This window comes from Mustelus asterias, chromosome 11 (genome assembly GCF_964213995.1).
Source record: "Mustelus asterias chromosome 11, sMusAst1.hap1.1, whole genome shotgun sequence".
Lineage (NCBI taxonomy): Eukaryota > Metazoa > Chordata > Chondrichthyes > Carcharhiniformes > Triakidae > Mustelus > Mustelus asterias.
The window spans coordinates 104,710,345-104,725,578 of record NC_135811.1 but is presented as its reverse complement, the minus strand read 5'-3'; the positions used below and the strand labels follow the sequence as shown (position 1 = coordinate 104,725,578).

At 49.8% G+C, this 15,234-nt stretch overlaps 1 protein-coding gene across 8 annotated transcripts in view; it reads left to right on the top strand.

Annotated features, from left to right (window-relative positions):
• LOC144500760 (protein AF-10-like) overlaps positions 1 to 15,234 on the top strand; it is a 213,661-nt gene that overhangs the window by 98,292 nt on the left and 100,135 nt on the right. The window lies entirely within an intron of this gene.

Here is a 15,234-nt window from a genome sequence, read left to right as displayed (position 1 = left end):
TGTCGGTGTGTGTGTGTGTGTCGGTGTGTGTGTGTCGGTGTGTGTGTGTGTGTCGGTGTGTGTGTGTGTGTCGGTGTGTGTGTGTGTGTCGGTGTGTCGGTGTGTCGGTGTGTGTGTGTGTGTGTGTCGGTGTGTGTGTGTGTGTGTGTCGGTGTGTGTGTGTGTGTGTGTCGGTGTGTGTGTGTGTATGTCGGTGTGTGCGTGTGTGTGTCGGTGTGTGCGTGTGTGTGTCGGTGTGTGTGTGTGTCGGTGTGTGCGTGTGTGTGTCGGTGTGTGTGTGTGTGTCGGTGTGTGCGTGTGTGTGTCGGTGTGTGTGTGTGTGTGTCGGTGTGTGTGTGTGTGTGTCGGTGTGTGTGTCGGTGTGTGTGTGTCGGTGTGTCGGTCGGTGTGTCGGTGTGTGTGTGTCGGTGTGTGTGTGTGTCGGTGTGTGTGTGTGTCGGTGTGTGTGTGTGTGTCGGTGTGTGTGTGTGTGTCGGTGTGTGTGTGTGTGTCGGTGTGTGTGTGTGTGTCGGTGTGTGTGTGTGTGTCGGTGTGTGTGTGTGTGTCGGTGTGTGTGTGTGTGTCGGTGTGTGCGTGTGTGTCGGTGTGTGCGTGTGTGTCGGTGTGTGCGTGTGTGTCGGTGTGTGCGTGTGTGTCGGTGTGTGTGTCGGTGTGTGTGTGTGTGTGTGTCGGTGTGTGTGTGTGTCGGTGTGTGTGTGTATGTCGGTGTGTGCGTGTGTGTGTCGGTGTGTGTGTGTCGGTGTGTGTGTGTATGTCGGTGTGTGCGTGTGTGTGTCGGTGTGTGTGTGTGTCGGTGTGTGCGTGTGTGTGTCGGTGTGTGCGTGTGTGTGTCGGTGTGTGCGTGTGTGTGTCGGTGTGTGCGTGTGTGTGTCGGTGTGTGCGTGTGTGTGTCGGTGTGTGTGTGTGTGTCGGTGTGTGTGTGTGTGTGTCGGTGTGTGTGTGTGTGTCGGTGTGTGTGTGTGTGTGTCGGTGTGTGTGTGTCGGTGTGTGTGTCGGTGTGTCGGTGTGTGTGTCGGTGTGTCGGTGTGTGTGTGTCGGTGTGTGTGTGTCGGTGTGTGTGTGTCGGTGTGTGTGTGTGTGTCGGTGTGTGTGTGTGTGTCGGTGTGTGTGTGTGTGTCGGTGTGTGTGTGTGTGTCGGTGTGTGTCGGTGTGTGTGTGTGTCGGTGTGTGTGTGTGTGTCGGTGTGTGTGTGTGTGTCGGTGTGTGCGTGTGTCGGTGTGTGTGTGTGTGTGTCGGTGTGTGTGTGTCGGTGTGTGTGTGTCGGTGTGTGTGTGTGTGTGTGTGTCGGTGTGTGTGTGTGTGTGTCGGTGTGTGTGTGTGTGTGTGTCGGTGTGTGTGTGTGTGTGTGTGTCGGTGTGTGTGTGTGTGTGTGTCGGTGTGTGTGTGTGTCGGTGTGTGTGTGTGTGTCGGTCTGTGTGTGTGTGTCGGTCTGTGTGTGTGTCCACGAGGTAGGGTGAGTGTGTGGTTGAAAGTGTGTGCGCGTGTGTATGGGAGGTATGAGTGTGTGCAAACGAAGTGGGGGTGTGCTGTGTGTGTACAAAGTGGGGTGTGCGCGTGCACTGCGCCAGTGTGTATGTGTGTATGTTGTATCCTCAGCAGCTTGTCTGTGTTGAGCTGATGGATTTCGGCAGCTGCTGCAGGGATACATGCCGGACCCCCAGCCTATCCAAGCTGTATTTACAGAGGATCTCTCGCTTGCAGCTCCTTTTCTCAGTTAGCGCTGAATCGGGAACAGATTCAAGTCTGGGGTAGTAAACCTCGTATAAACAGTCGCAAAAAGGGTTGTGTTTTCACTGTAGCCATTTTATAACGCATTCTCTCTGACCTCTTCCATTCCCTGATCTTCTGAAATCTCCATACTCTTCACATGCTGGCCTCTTGCACATCACTATTTCATTGTCCCCCCACCCCCCCCCCCCCCCCCCCCCAGCAGCATCGAAACTAAGCTCTGGAATTTTCTCCCTAAACTCCTCTTCCTTATAACCTTCCTCTGCCATCTGTGCTGGGGGGGGGGGGGCACGGTGGCACAGTGGTTAGCACTGCTGCCTCACAGCGCCAGGGACCCAGATTTGATTCCTGGCTTGGGTCACTGCCTGTGTGGAGTTTGCACATTCTCCCCGTGTCTGCGTGGGTTTACTCGGAGGGGGGGGGCTCCGGTTTCCTCCCACAGTACGAAAGACGTGCCGGTTCGGTGGGTTGGCCATGCTAAATTCTCCCGAACTGGCACCAGAGTGTGGCGACTGGGGGATTTTCACAGTAACTTCATTGCAGTGTTAATGTAAGCCTACTTGTGACACTAATAAATAAACTTAATATCTCCTTATGTAACTCGGTGTGACATTTTGTTTGGTATAAATCTATGAAGAGTCTATGATTTGGTCAAATACATTTTACTCGACAGTGCAGGAAGAGGCCTTTTGGCCCATCGAGTCTGCCCCATCTCTCAGAAAGAGCATCCCGCCCAGGCCTCATTTCCCCTGCCCATCCCTGTAACCCTGCACATGTACTGTGGCTAATCCACCTCACCTACACACCTGTAAAGCACATTGTTGTGTATTGCTGTCCTTTCAATCACCCCTCTACTATTTATTGTAATATCCTGGGCGACGTTTCAAAACCTGTTTTCACTGGTTGAGTTTCAGAACTCTGGGAAAATTAGAAATGTTAGAAACTGCCGGGGGTGTGTTTCTGAACCCTGAAGTCTCTCTCCCAGGTGCCCTGCCACCTACACCACTGTGAGCGCAAGGTGGTGTAAAGTAACCTTTTGTTTGTTTTGAGCTGTTGGAATTATCTTGGGGCTAAATTTGTGAAGCGTCATCGTTCGTTCCAGTTGTTGCTGGCTGCACTCTCGTTGTGCTTCCTTCGGGATAATTAAATCCTGCACCTGTACAAGGCGGGGGAGGGGCGAGGAGGAGGCGGAGCTTGGAGCTGTGTGCGCCGTGGCCCAATAGATTGTCAACACCTCCAGCTTCTAACATGACGAGGCAGCCTTTTTGTGTGCGGCGCTGTGCTGTGCTATCTTTGGTGTGTTTACCCCAGTCCAACGCCAGCGTCGCCACATCATGACTATCTAGGTGGGCCTTCGCAGGGCGTGTGATCCTTCAGTTGAGTTTGCGAGCCCTGTTGCTTATCTTATCGAGTCTTGTGTGGGAGTGCAGGGTTCCAGCCACTGCAACAAGGACCTTGCTGAGCCCTGAGGGTAAAGCAAACAAGAACAAGATTGATAGGCCCCACCCACCCCCCCTCCTCCAACTTCTCCGTGTGACATAGGAGAGCCGTGAGGAACAGTCTGTAAATATGTGCTGTTCAACCGTGTGTCACTGTCTGTGTGGAGTTTGCACGTTCTCCCCGTGTCTGCGTGGGTTTCGTCCGGGTGCCCTGGTTTCCTCTCACAGTCCAAAGATGTGCAGGTTAGCTGCATTGGCCATGCTAAATTCTGTTTATTTATTGATCACAAGTTGTCATACATTAATACTGCAATGAAGTTACTGTGAAAATCCCCTAGTCGCCACACTCCGGCGCCTGTTCAGGTACACTGAGGGAGAATTTGGCATGGCTAATTCACCTAACCCGCACACCTTTGGAGTGTGGGAGGAAACCGGAGCACCCAGAGGAAACCCACGCAGACATGGGGAGAACGGGCAAACTCTACACAGACAGTGACCCGAAGTCAGGAATCAAACCCGGGTCCCTGGCGCTGTGAGCCCCTTAGTGTTCCAAGATGTATCGATATGGGAATTAGCGGGACAAATATGTGAGGTTTCAGCGATAGGGCCTGGGTAAGATGCTGTCAGAGAGTCAGTACAGACTTGAAGGGCCGAATGGCCTCCTTTTGCACTATAGGGAATCTATGAAAGGAGATATCTTGGAGGAGCAATGTGGAAATGTGGAACATTTTTAACTGCACCGTGTTAACCTGTCTTAGGAAACTCTAGGATGGTGGGACAGGAAGGTACAGGTTAAGTTTAGGATATATGGCAGGTAGCATTCTTTTAGGCAGAGGGGGATGAGGGACCTGACGGGAGTGCAGAACAAGGGAGCAAAGAACTAGGCCAGTGAAGGTGATGTCGAGAAGACATGTAGAGAGTATGGAAATCGGGACACTTCTCCCCCAAAGCTGTTGGGGCTTGGGGTCTTCTGAAAATCCCAAAACTGAGATTGATAGATTTTCTTTGCTTTTTCAAGGGTGGAGCAGGCTTGAGAGGCTGAATGGCCTCCCAGGCTCCTGGGCCAGGCAAAGTGAGCAGTTAGGAAGCTTTATGAGGAATGGGTACTGTGAATCATTCAATCCCTACAGTGCAGAAAGAGGCCATTCGACCCATCAAATCTACGCCAACTCTCTAAAGAGCATCTTACCTTGGCCCACTGCCCCACCCTATCCCCAAACCCCCCACATGACTAATCCGCATAACCTTTGCATCTTTGGGCATTAAGGGGCAATTTAGCATGGCCAATCTCCCTAACCTACACATCTTTGGTCTGTGGGAGGAAACCGGAGCACCTGGAGGAAACCTATGCAGACATGGGGAGAATGTGCGAACTCCACACAGACAGTGACCCAAGGCTGGAATTGAACCCTGGTCTCTGGAGCTGTGAGGCAGCAGTGCTAACCACTGTGCCAGCCTAATGTGATGGGAGGTGAAACTGATGTGACTTGAGCTGATGGGTTGTTTTGCATCCAGTCCGCCCATGTGAATTTGGGCATCACGCTAACTGATTTGACCGCTTGTTCTGCTGTTCCGCTTGTTGCTTGTATCCTCACCTGAGGTCTGGTTGTCCTGTGATGGAGCACTGTGCGCTGCTCCAGTGCAGTCACAATGTTAGTTGGTCCATGCAGGAAGGGTTGGCAAAGAAGGACATGCGTTTGCGCACCGCGCAACTTCTCTGATGCTCGTGCTGACGTGCACAGCTCGAGTGCAGGCGATTCTGGTGTTGAAACAGTTCACAAGAAGAGTGGGGGCAGGGGTGAGGTACTGGGTTCATAAATACCCGCTGTTAACTTTCCACTGACATCAGCTTGAAGGCACCTGAGAACATTGTGTTTATTCCAGCAGTGAGACACATGCCCTGGGATTTGGCGCGATTGACTCATGCCTTTAAGTTTCAGCTGCGGCTCAGGTAGCACTTTCACCCCCTGGGTTCCAAACACTGTTGGATTTCAGTCCTGCCCCAGAAACTTGAGCACAAAAATCCAAGTTGACATTCCAGGGTACCAGTAACTGTCAGAGGTGCCAGCTTTCAGATGAGACCATGAGCAAAGTCCCATCTCGGGGAAAGCTGAGCTTTCCTGGTTTTGCGATCTGTTGTCACACTCAAAGCTCTTGAAGAACGACCACTTGACAAGACAGCTTGATCATAGAATCATAAAATCCCTACAGTACAGAAGGAGGTCATTCGGCCCATTGAACCCACACTGACCACAATCCCACCCAGGCCCTATCCCCCATAACCCCACATATTTACCCTGCTAATCTCCCTGACACTCATGTCAATTTAGCATGGCCAATCCACCTAACCCGCACATCTTTGGACTGTGGGAGAACACCGGAGCACCCGGAGGAAACCCACGCGGACACGGGGAGAATGTGCAAACTCCGCACAGACAGTGACCTGAGGCCGGAATTGAACCCGGGTCCCTGGCGCTGTGAGGCAGCAGTGCTAACCACTGTGCCACCTTGGACGAGTGGAAATTTCAGGAAAAAGTGGGAGAAATCTTTGAAGGAAACAAAAACTTGAGTGTGTGTGAAAGAACCTAGAGGGTTAATAGAACATGTTGTACAGAATAATGTTAATATACAACAGCTGTCTGAATCATTCTTTAAAAGGTTTCAGTGGGTTTAAATCCGTCACAATTTAAAACCAGCGTAACGAGTTCCACTGCTTTTGGCCAGCTAGATACTCCTGTGTGTCCTTTTCACTGAGAATCCTGTTCAACAACAACCCGTATTTACACAGCACCTTTAATGTGGTAGAAATATCCACTTCATAGTTAAACATTGGCCGGATATATGAGGAGAGAGAGGAGAAGTTTAGGAAGCAAACTCTAGATCTTCGAGCCCAGGCAGCTAAAGGCATGGCTACCAGTCAGGGAAAAAGGCACAAAAGTCTGAGGTCACGTACCAACCGACTCAAGAACAGCTTCTTTCCCTGCTGCTGTCAGACTTTGGAATGGACCCACCTTGCATTAAGTTGATCTTTCTCTACACCCTACACCACGAGAATGCCGAGTGTCACTGTTTTTTTTTGTGTTTGATGCCCACCTGAGAGGGCAGGTGGGGCTTGATTTTATGTACTAATCTCGAAAAGTTGCACCTCCAACAGTGCAGCACTCCCTTAGAACTGGCACTGGTGTGCCAACCTGGATTTTGTGCTCCCGTTTCAAGTTGGGTTTGAACCCACGACCCTCCGACTCGGGTGAGGGAGTGGGACTCACTGAGCCATAACTGACATTGTCAGTTAGTTACTGAGAGTAAGAAAGAATGAATAAATGGATAGTGAGTAACCAAATTTGTTTGAAACTCAAAACAGGAACACCGCTGTGATTATTGCAGTTGACATCTGAATAATTGACGTAATAACTTTTTAACCAATACTGCAGATCAAGTTGCAGATAACTGCTAACGACTGATTAGCCAGTTCCAGGATATTTGTCCACTCGATCAGATCACTTGTTGGCCAATTCTTGCTGAGCTCTCAATGACCCGGGTAAGGAATCAAACCCAAATTGTTGCAACTGCTTATAAGGAGTTTTGCTGGCCGTAATTGGTGGCACAGTGGTTAGCACTGCTGCCTCACAGCGCCAGGGACCTGGGTTCGATTCTGGCCTGGAGTCACAGTCTGTGCGGAGTCTGCACGTTTTCCCTGTGTCTGTGGGTTTCCTCCGGCTGCTCCGGTTTCCTCCCACAGTCCAAAGATGTGCAAGAATCACAAGGAGTTGGTTTGCAAGTGCAGCAGGTAATTAAGAAGGCAAATGGAGTTTTGTCCTTCATTGCTAGAGGGATGGGGTTTAAAAACAGTGAGGTTCAGTTGCAGCTGTATAAGGTGCTGGTGAGGCTACACCTGGAGTACTGTGTACAGTTTTGGTCTCCTTACTTGAGAAAGGATGTACTGGCACTGGAGGGGTGCAGAGGAGATTCACTAGGTTGATGCTGGAGTTGAGAGGGTTGGCTTATGAGGAGAGACTGAGTAGACTGGGGCTATACTCATTGGAATTCAGAAGAATGAGGGGAGATCTTATAGAAACATATAAGATTATGAAGGGAATAAATAAGAGCGTGGTTAGAATGTGGAACTCGCTATCACCAGGAATAGTTGAGGGGAAGGTAGAATTAAACATAGGAGCAAAAGAACTGGAAGATTATGTTGATGGCGTGAGATGGAGAGAGGTGGGCGGAGGTTGTGTGGAGCATGAGCTGCAGTATATATCTTCAGGGCTGAATAGCTAGTTTCTGTATTCGATGTAACCCACTGAACCATTACCGCTTTGGGTTTCTCTGCTCCTCGTCTGTTGTGCCTGTACTGTGGTCTTCTGCACTTTATACCACAAAATGAGACGTGAGGAAATATTGCCCTCAATCATTACTGGTAATTACTGATGTCATTATTACCACTTCCCTAAAGCTTCTCAATAACTGAGCACACTGGCAAATGCCTGTTCTTCGTAACTGTGGTTTTCTTGCTTTCAATTCCTCAGAATTAGCTGATGCCAACCAGGGTAGGTAGAGACAGCACCTCCCAAAGCCACGGCCACTGCCATCTAGAAAGACAAGGGCAGCAAATACCTGGGACCACCATAAGACATAGGAGCAGAATTAGGCCACTCGGCCCATCGAGTCTGCTCCGCCATTCAATCATGGCTGATATTTTTCTCATCCCCATTCTCCTGCCTTTTCCCCATAAACCCCGATCCCCTTATTAATCAAGAACCTATCTATCTCTGCCTTAAAGACACTCAATGACCCGGCCTCCACAGCCTTCTGCGGCGAAGAGTTCCACCACCTGGAGGTTCCCCTCCAAGTCACTCACCATCCTGATTTGGAAATATATCGGCCGTTCCTTCACTGTCGTTGGATCAAAATGCTGGAACTCCCTTCCTTTCAGCGCTATGGGTGTTCCTACACCACATGGACTGCAACAGTTCAAGAAGGCAGCTCACCACCACCTTCTGAAGGGAAACTAGGGATGGGCAATAAATGCTGGTCTAACCAGCGACACCCACATCCTGTAAAATGAATTTTAATGAAAAGACACCTCAGCCTGATTCTGAATAAGGAAGTCGATAGTTTCCCCATCCTGACCACTGTTTGTGGATATTGGGTGAGGCTTGATAAAATAAATTAAAATTTGCATTTATATAGCACCTTTATGTGATCCCTTGATGTCTCAAGTTACATTACAGCCAATTAGGTCATTGCTGACGTTGGTCGCTGTTGTAATGTCGGGAAACGCGGCAGCCAATTTATGCACAGCAAGCTCCCACAAACAACAATGACTTTTTTGTTGTTATGTTGATTGAAGGATAAATATTGACGAGGGCACTGGGGATAACACTCTTCAAAATAGCACCCACCCGAGAGGGGAGGAAGGGCCTCAGTTTAACATCACATCTGAACAATATCATCCCAGCTGTTCGCCACTGAGAGTGTGAACCAAGATTTTCCCTGGAGTGGGACTTGAACCCACAACCTTAGGAGGCAGAGATGAAAGCACCACCCACTGAGCCATGGTTCACACAGGGATAGCCTGTCAGTCAAGGTTCACTGGTGAATAATAGATCGAGGGCGAGACAGTTAGATTTTTCATTCGTGGGACATGGGCATCGCTGGTTGGCTGGCATTTATTGCCCGTCCCTAGTTGCCCGAGGGCAGTTGAGAGTTAGCCATGTTGCTGTGGCTCTGGAGTCACATGTTGGCCTGACCGGGTAAGCACAGCAGATTTCCCTCCCTAAAGGACATTGGCGAAGCAGATGGGTTTTTCCGACAATCGACAATGGTTTCATGGTCATCGGTAGGTTCTTAATTCCAGATATTTTTTATTGAATTCAAATTCCACCATCTGCCGTGGCGGGATTCGAACTCGTGTCCCCAGAACATTGGCTGAGTTTCTGGATTAACAGTCTAGCGATAATACCACTAAGCCATCGCCTGGTGAGTGAGCTGCCAGTTGGTTACCTGTGGCAGCTATTTGGCTACACTTTATGAGGTCAGTAATAGCTTGTTCTTGTTGTTGTCCATTGCAGCCATGGTGATATCGACCGTTCTGCAGACGCGTAGCCCCAGCAAGCGCAAGGGATCAGGCATCACCACTTGGCTCTGGTTGTCTTTGTTTGAACTTGCTATCTGCTATTGAATGGTGAACTAGGCAAGCCTCATCAGCAATCACATGCTCCATTCACTCTCTTTAACAGGAGACTTTCACTGCGTAGTGTGTATGATGTGATACTCGATGTTCCAGACTTTTCAGATTCTCCGATGCCTGCGCAGCCAAGCACGGGTCTACACGCATGTGTTAGGAAGTAGTCCACCCATTTCCTTGGTCACTGAGAAGTATTTTTCACAAAAGTTTAACAAAACAAATCTGCAGAGGCTGTTGTGTACTTCATCCTCTTGTTGCTGCAATGTGCTATACGGAGTATTTCAGAGTAAACTCCATGGATTTACATGTCATAGAATCCCTACTTTATAGAAGGAGGCCATTCGGCCCATCGAATTTGCACCTACTCCCTGAGAGAGCATCTTACCCAGGCCCACTCCATCCCGTAACCCCACACATTTACCCTGCTCATCCCCCTCATTTATACATCTTGGGACATTAAGGGGCAATTTAGCATTGTCAATCCACCTAACCTGCACATCTTTGGAGCGTGGGAGGAAACCGGAGCACCCGGAGGAAACCCGCGCAGACACGGGGAGAATGTGCAAACTCCACACAGTCAGTCACCTGAGGCCGGAATTGAACCCGGGTCCCTGGCGCTGCGAGGCGGCAGTGCCAACCACTGTGCCACCCTGCCACCCAGCTTTCACCAGACAGCATGTTGAGAAATTGGCAGAATTGCCAGGCATGGCTCAGTGGGCAGAACACTCACCTCTTAGTCAGAAAATCTTGGATGCAGGATCCACTCCAAGCGACCTGGGCCCATAATCTTGCCTGGCACCCCCAGTGTCCGAGGGTACACTGTTGCGAGATGAGGCATTGAACTGAGGCATCATCTGCCCCTTCGAGTGGATTTGGGTCAGAAGGCAAGTTTGCGCCAGGAGCACTGGCTAATTTTTATCCCCCAACTAACGTCACTGAAACAGATTACCTGATCATTTATTACATTGTAATTTGTGGGATCTTGCTGTGCCTAAACTGGCTGTTGCGTTTCCTACGTTACGACAGTGACAGCGCTTCAATAGTACAGCATCGGCTGTGAAGTGTTTTGATGTTCTGAGGCTGTGAAAGGCACAATTTAAATACAAGTTTCTCTTTTTCCGACTTCAACCTCCCCCAACATTGTGGCGTGGGGCTGAGGGCAACATTCAGTGGTTGTTTGCCGGGAAGATGTGAAGTCAGGGGACTTGGGGGTAGGGTTGGTGTTTGCCTGCTGGGAGCTGGAGGAGCTGTCATGGTTAGTGTTTTCCTAATGGGGATGCAGGCAAAGGTCCAGTTTGGGTCTCTGTATTCTAATGGAGAAATCTATTACTGGGGCACCTTGGGGCTTTGCACACTGGCGCGGAATACAGGTCCTTTTGCAACAGTTAATTTGCACACAGCAAGCTCTTTCTTAAACCTCTTACGGGATGCGAGTGTCGCTGGTTGGACCAACATTTATTGCCCTAGTTGCCCCTTGAGAAGGTGAACCACCTTCTTGAACAACTGCAGTCCCTGCGGTGTAGGTACATCCACAGTGCTATTAGGGAGGTAGTTCCAGGATTTTGTCCCAGCCAAAGTGAAGGAATAGCGATGTATTTCCAGGTCACGGGGGTGAGTATCTTGGAGGGGAATCTCCAGGTGATGATGTTTTCAGGTATCATAGAATCCCTACAGTGCAGGAGGCGGCCATTTGGCCCATCGAGTCTGCATCGACAACAATCTCACCCAGGCCCTATCCCCTCAATCCCATATATTTACCCAGCTAATCCCTCTAAACCTATGCATCCCGCAACACTGAGGGGCAATTTAGCATGGCCAATCAACCTGACCCGCACATCTGTGGACTGTGGGAGGAAACCGGAGCATCCGGAGGGAAACCCACGCAGACATGGGGAGAATGTGCAAACTGCACACAGTAGTGACTCAAACTGGGAATCGAACTCAGATCCCTGGGGCTATGAGGCAGCAGTGCTAACCACTGTGCAGCCCCTGCTTGTCCTTCTAGATGATCGTAGTTGCAATGCTGCCTCAGGAGCTTTGGTGAGTTCCTGCAGTGCATCTTGTAGATGGTGCACACTGCTGCCACTGTGTGTCAGTGGTGGAGAGATTGTACCACAAACAGCAATGGGATGATGACCAGACAATCCATTTTAGTGAGGTTGATTGAGGAATATACATTGACCAGGACACTGGGGACAGCTCACCTGCTCTTCATCAAAATGTTGAACTGATGCATTCACTTGAGAGGGAAGATGGGGCCTTCATTTAACATCACATCAGAACTGTACACAGTGGTTAGCACTGCTGCCTCACAGTGCCAGGGACCCGGGTTCAATTCCCGGCTTGGATGACTGTCTGTGTGGAGTCTGCACATTCTCCCCATGTCTGCGTGGGTTTCCACCGGGTGCTCCGGTTTCCTCCCACAGTCTGAAAGACGTGCTGGTTATGTGCATTGGCCGTGCTAAATTCTCCCTCAGTGTACCCGAACAGGCGCCGGAGTGTGGCGACTCGGGGATTTTCACAGTAACTTCATTGCAGTGTTAATGTCAGTCTACTTGTGACTAATAAATATACTGTATAAACTTGAAGGGGAGAAAGCTCAAAAGGATGTGTTGACAGAGTGAGAAAGGGATGGAAAGAGTTTCATGTGGAGCATAAATAATGACGGGGACCAGTTGGCCTGATGGATTCCCGGAATGGGATGGCAGGATTGTCGTAGGAGGAGAGATTGGGTCGGTCAGGCCTATATTCACTGGAGTTTAGACAACTGAGAGGGGATCTCATTGAAAGGTGCAAATTCCTGGCAGGGCTGGACAGATGCAGAGATGTTGTTTCGTTTGGTCTGGGGAGTGAGCTCACTGAGTATATTTTGAAATGAAACAGGTGGATTTCTAAACTCGCAAGGCATCAAGGTGTGTGGGAGTAGGGCCGCAGTGTGATGTTGAGATACAAGATCAGCCATGATCACATTGAATGGCAGAGCAGGCATTATGGGCCGAATAGCCTATTCCTGCTCCCGACCTCTGTTTCTTTCTGCATTTGTGCTAATCAAGTGTCAGCCGCGGCTCACTGGGTCACACTCTTAAAGTTTAAAGTTTATTTATTAGTGTCACAAGTAGGCTTACCTTAGCATTGCAATGAAGTTACTGTGAAAATCCCCTCATAACTCCACTCCGTGCACCTGTTCGGGTAACACTGAGGGAGAATTTAGCACGGCCAATGCACCCTAACCAGCACGTCTTTCGGACTGTGGGAGGAAACCCACGCAGGGGAGAATGTGCAGACTCCACACAGACAGTGACCCAAGCCGGGAATCGAACCTGGGTCCCTGGCGCTGTGAGGCAGCAATGCTAACCACTGTGCCACCGTGCCGCCCCATCATGTACTCATATCTTGCTTCACTTTAAATGCGTTTATACTCTTGGCTCCAAACAATTGTTTTTCCGGTGAGTTCCATATTCTAACCACCCTGAATAAAGAATTTCCTAAAGCTCTCCATCACTGAGGGTTTTCCTTGCCTTGCGCTTGGCCTCTTGTGGATTAATTGATAAGTGGCTGGTTGCTGTGATTAGTCCAAAAGCTCCCATTATCCTGCTCCGCAGTAGAAGGTGAACTATTCTCATCTCGCCATTTATATGATCCTCTGAAATCTTAATGTGGCAATGTTCAGTTAATGTGGCCATTAGCTCGAGCGAATCAATAATTTATATTCAAGTGAGTTTCCAAATGCTTCATCTCCAGACGCTCTCAAATCCGTTTATTGCTTGGAACCTCCTCCCCCACCCCCACTCTAGTTGCTGCTAACTCTTACTCTGTTGTGTGTGGTATGATTCCACGCATTGGCTCCGCCGAGCGTCTACATTGAGTGTCAGCAGGCTGTTTGACTGGGGAGGGCTTCACAAATGGATCAGAGCACTTCCTGATGCACTGGGCGGCATGGTTGCACAGTGGTCAGTGCTGCTGCCTCACAGCGCCAGGGATCCGGGTTCGATTCCCAGCTTGGGTCACTGTCTGTGCGGAGTTTGCACGTTCTCCCCGTGTCTGCACGGGTTTCCTCCAGTTTTCTCCCACAGTCCACAGGTGAGGTGGATTGGCCATACTAAACTGCCCCAGAGTGTGCAAAGATGTGAAGGTTAGGTAGATTATCATAGAATCCTTACTGTGCAGAAGCAGACCATTCGGCCCATCGAGTCTGCACCGACAGCAATCCCATTCGGGCCCTACCCTTGTAACCCCATGTAATCCCCCGACACTGCGGGGCAATCCCACCCAGACCTGTTCCCTGTGATTCCAAGTAGTTACCCCGCTAATCCCCCTAACCTACACATCTTGGGACATTAAGGGACAATTTAGCATGGCCAATTCACCTAACCTAGATTACCCATGGTAAATGCGCAGGGTTACGGGGGATAGGATGGGGAGAAGATTGGCCATGCTAAATTGCCCCTTAATATCCCAAGATATGTAGGTTCGGGGAATAGCATAGTAAATATGTGGGGTTAAGGGCATGAGGCAGCGGGGGGGTGGGCGTGGGTAAGATGTTCTGTCAGAGAGTCGGTGAAGACTTGATGGGCTGAATGGCCTCCTTCTGAACTCTAGGGTTCTATGATTCTAACTGAGGGGGGTATCTGGAAGATGGCACCCTGACAGTGCAGCATTCCCTCAGCATTGCAATGCGTGCGTCGGCAAGGATTTCTGTACTCGCGTCTCTGGAGTGAGAATGGATGGCACAACCTTCTGACCTATGGGGCGGCGGGGGAGGGCTTGTTGCCTACTGAACCATGGTGGCCATGGCCCGGTATATTGTATCATTCCCTTGTACTGTGTGTCCCTGTCCATCATATACAAGATTCCATTGACGGTTGTTTCAGGAGCTTTATCATGTTTCCGAGGAAACAAACTCCTTTTATTCCATCCACTTCTGATGATTCAGTGAGTATGTACAGATCAGAATGTGCCAAGTGTTCACCCCCTGGGCTCTGCCAAGTTAGCCGATGAGGGTCAGGGTGGCAGTACATGGGCTATGCTTTGTCTTGGTGCTCAGAGAGCGAAAAGAGGTAAATGTCCCAGCTTCCCACACCCGCTGATGCCTCAGTGACCCCCTGGCTGGAAAACGCCCATGGAATTGCGGGAAGAACTGGATCAGACTCTGTGCCCTCAAGGTCACAGAGTCTGCCCACACCAACCGTCGAAGCCTGATGAATGATTATGAATAACATCCCCTTGTGTACGTTACCAGAGTGAATCTGATGCCCGTAAAATTATGTACCAGTATGAATCAGTGTCTTCAGGGGAAAAGCAAATCAGTTCTATTAAATAAAAATTGCCTGTTCCCATCACCCCTGTGCTCGCTGATCTGCATTAGTCTCAGATCAGTGACCACTCGAGTTTAAAATTTCCATCCTGTGCTCAAATCCTTCTATAGCCTCCCAATCTTTGTATCCTTCTCCTGCCGGCACAGTGGTTAGCACTGCTGCCTCACAGCGCCAGGCACCCAGCTTCAATTCCCCGCCTTGGGTAACTACTTGTGCAGAGTTTGCACGTTCTCCCCATGTCTGCGTGGGTTTCCTCCCACAGTCCGAAGGACGTGCTGGTTAGGTGCATTGGCCGTGCTAAATTCTCCCTCAGTGTACCCGAACAGGCACCGGAGTGTGGCGAATAGGGGATTTTCACAGTAACTTCATTGCAGTGTTAATGTAAGCCGACTTGTGACACTGATAAATAAACTTTAAAAAAACTGCCCTCCACCCTTCACAGTATTCTGTATTTCTTCAATTCTGGCCTCTTCTGCAACCAGATTTTAATCGCGCCACCAATTGGCAACTGTGAATTTAGTTGTCTGGACCCTAAGCCCTGGGATTCCATCCCTCAACCTCTCCC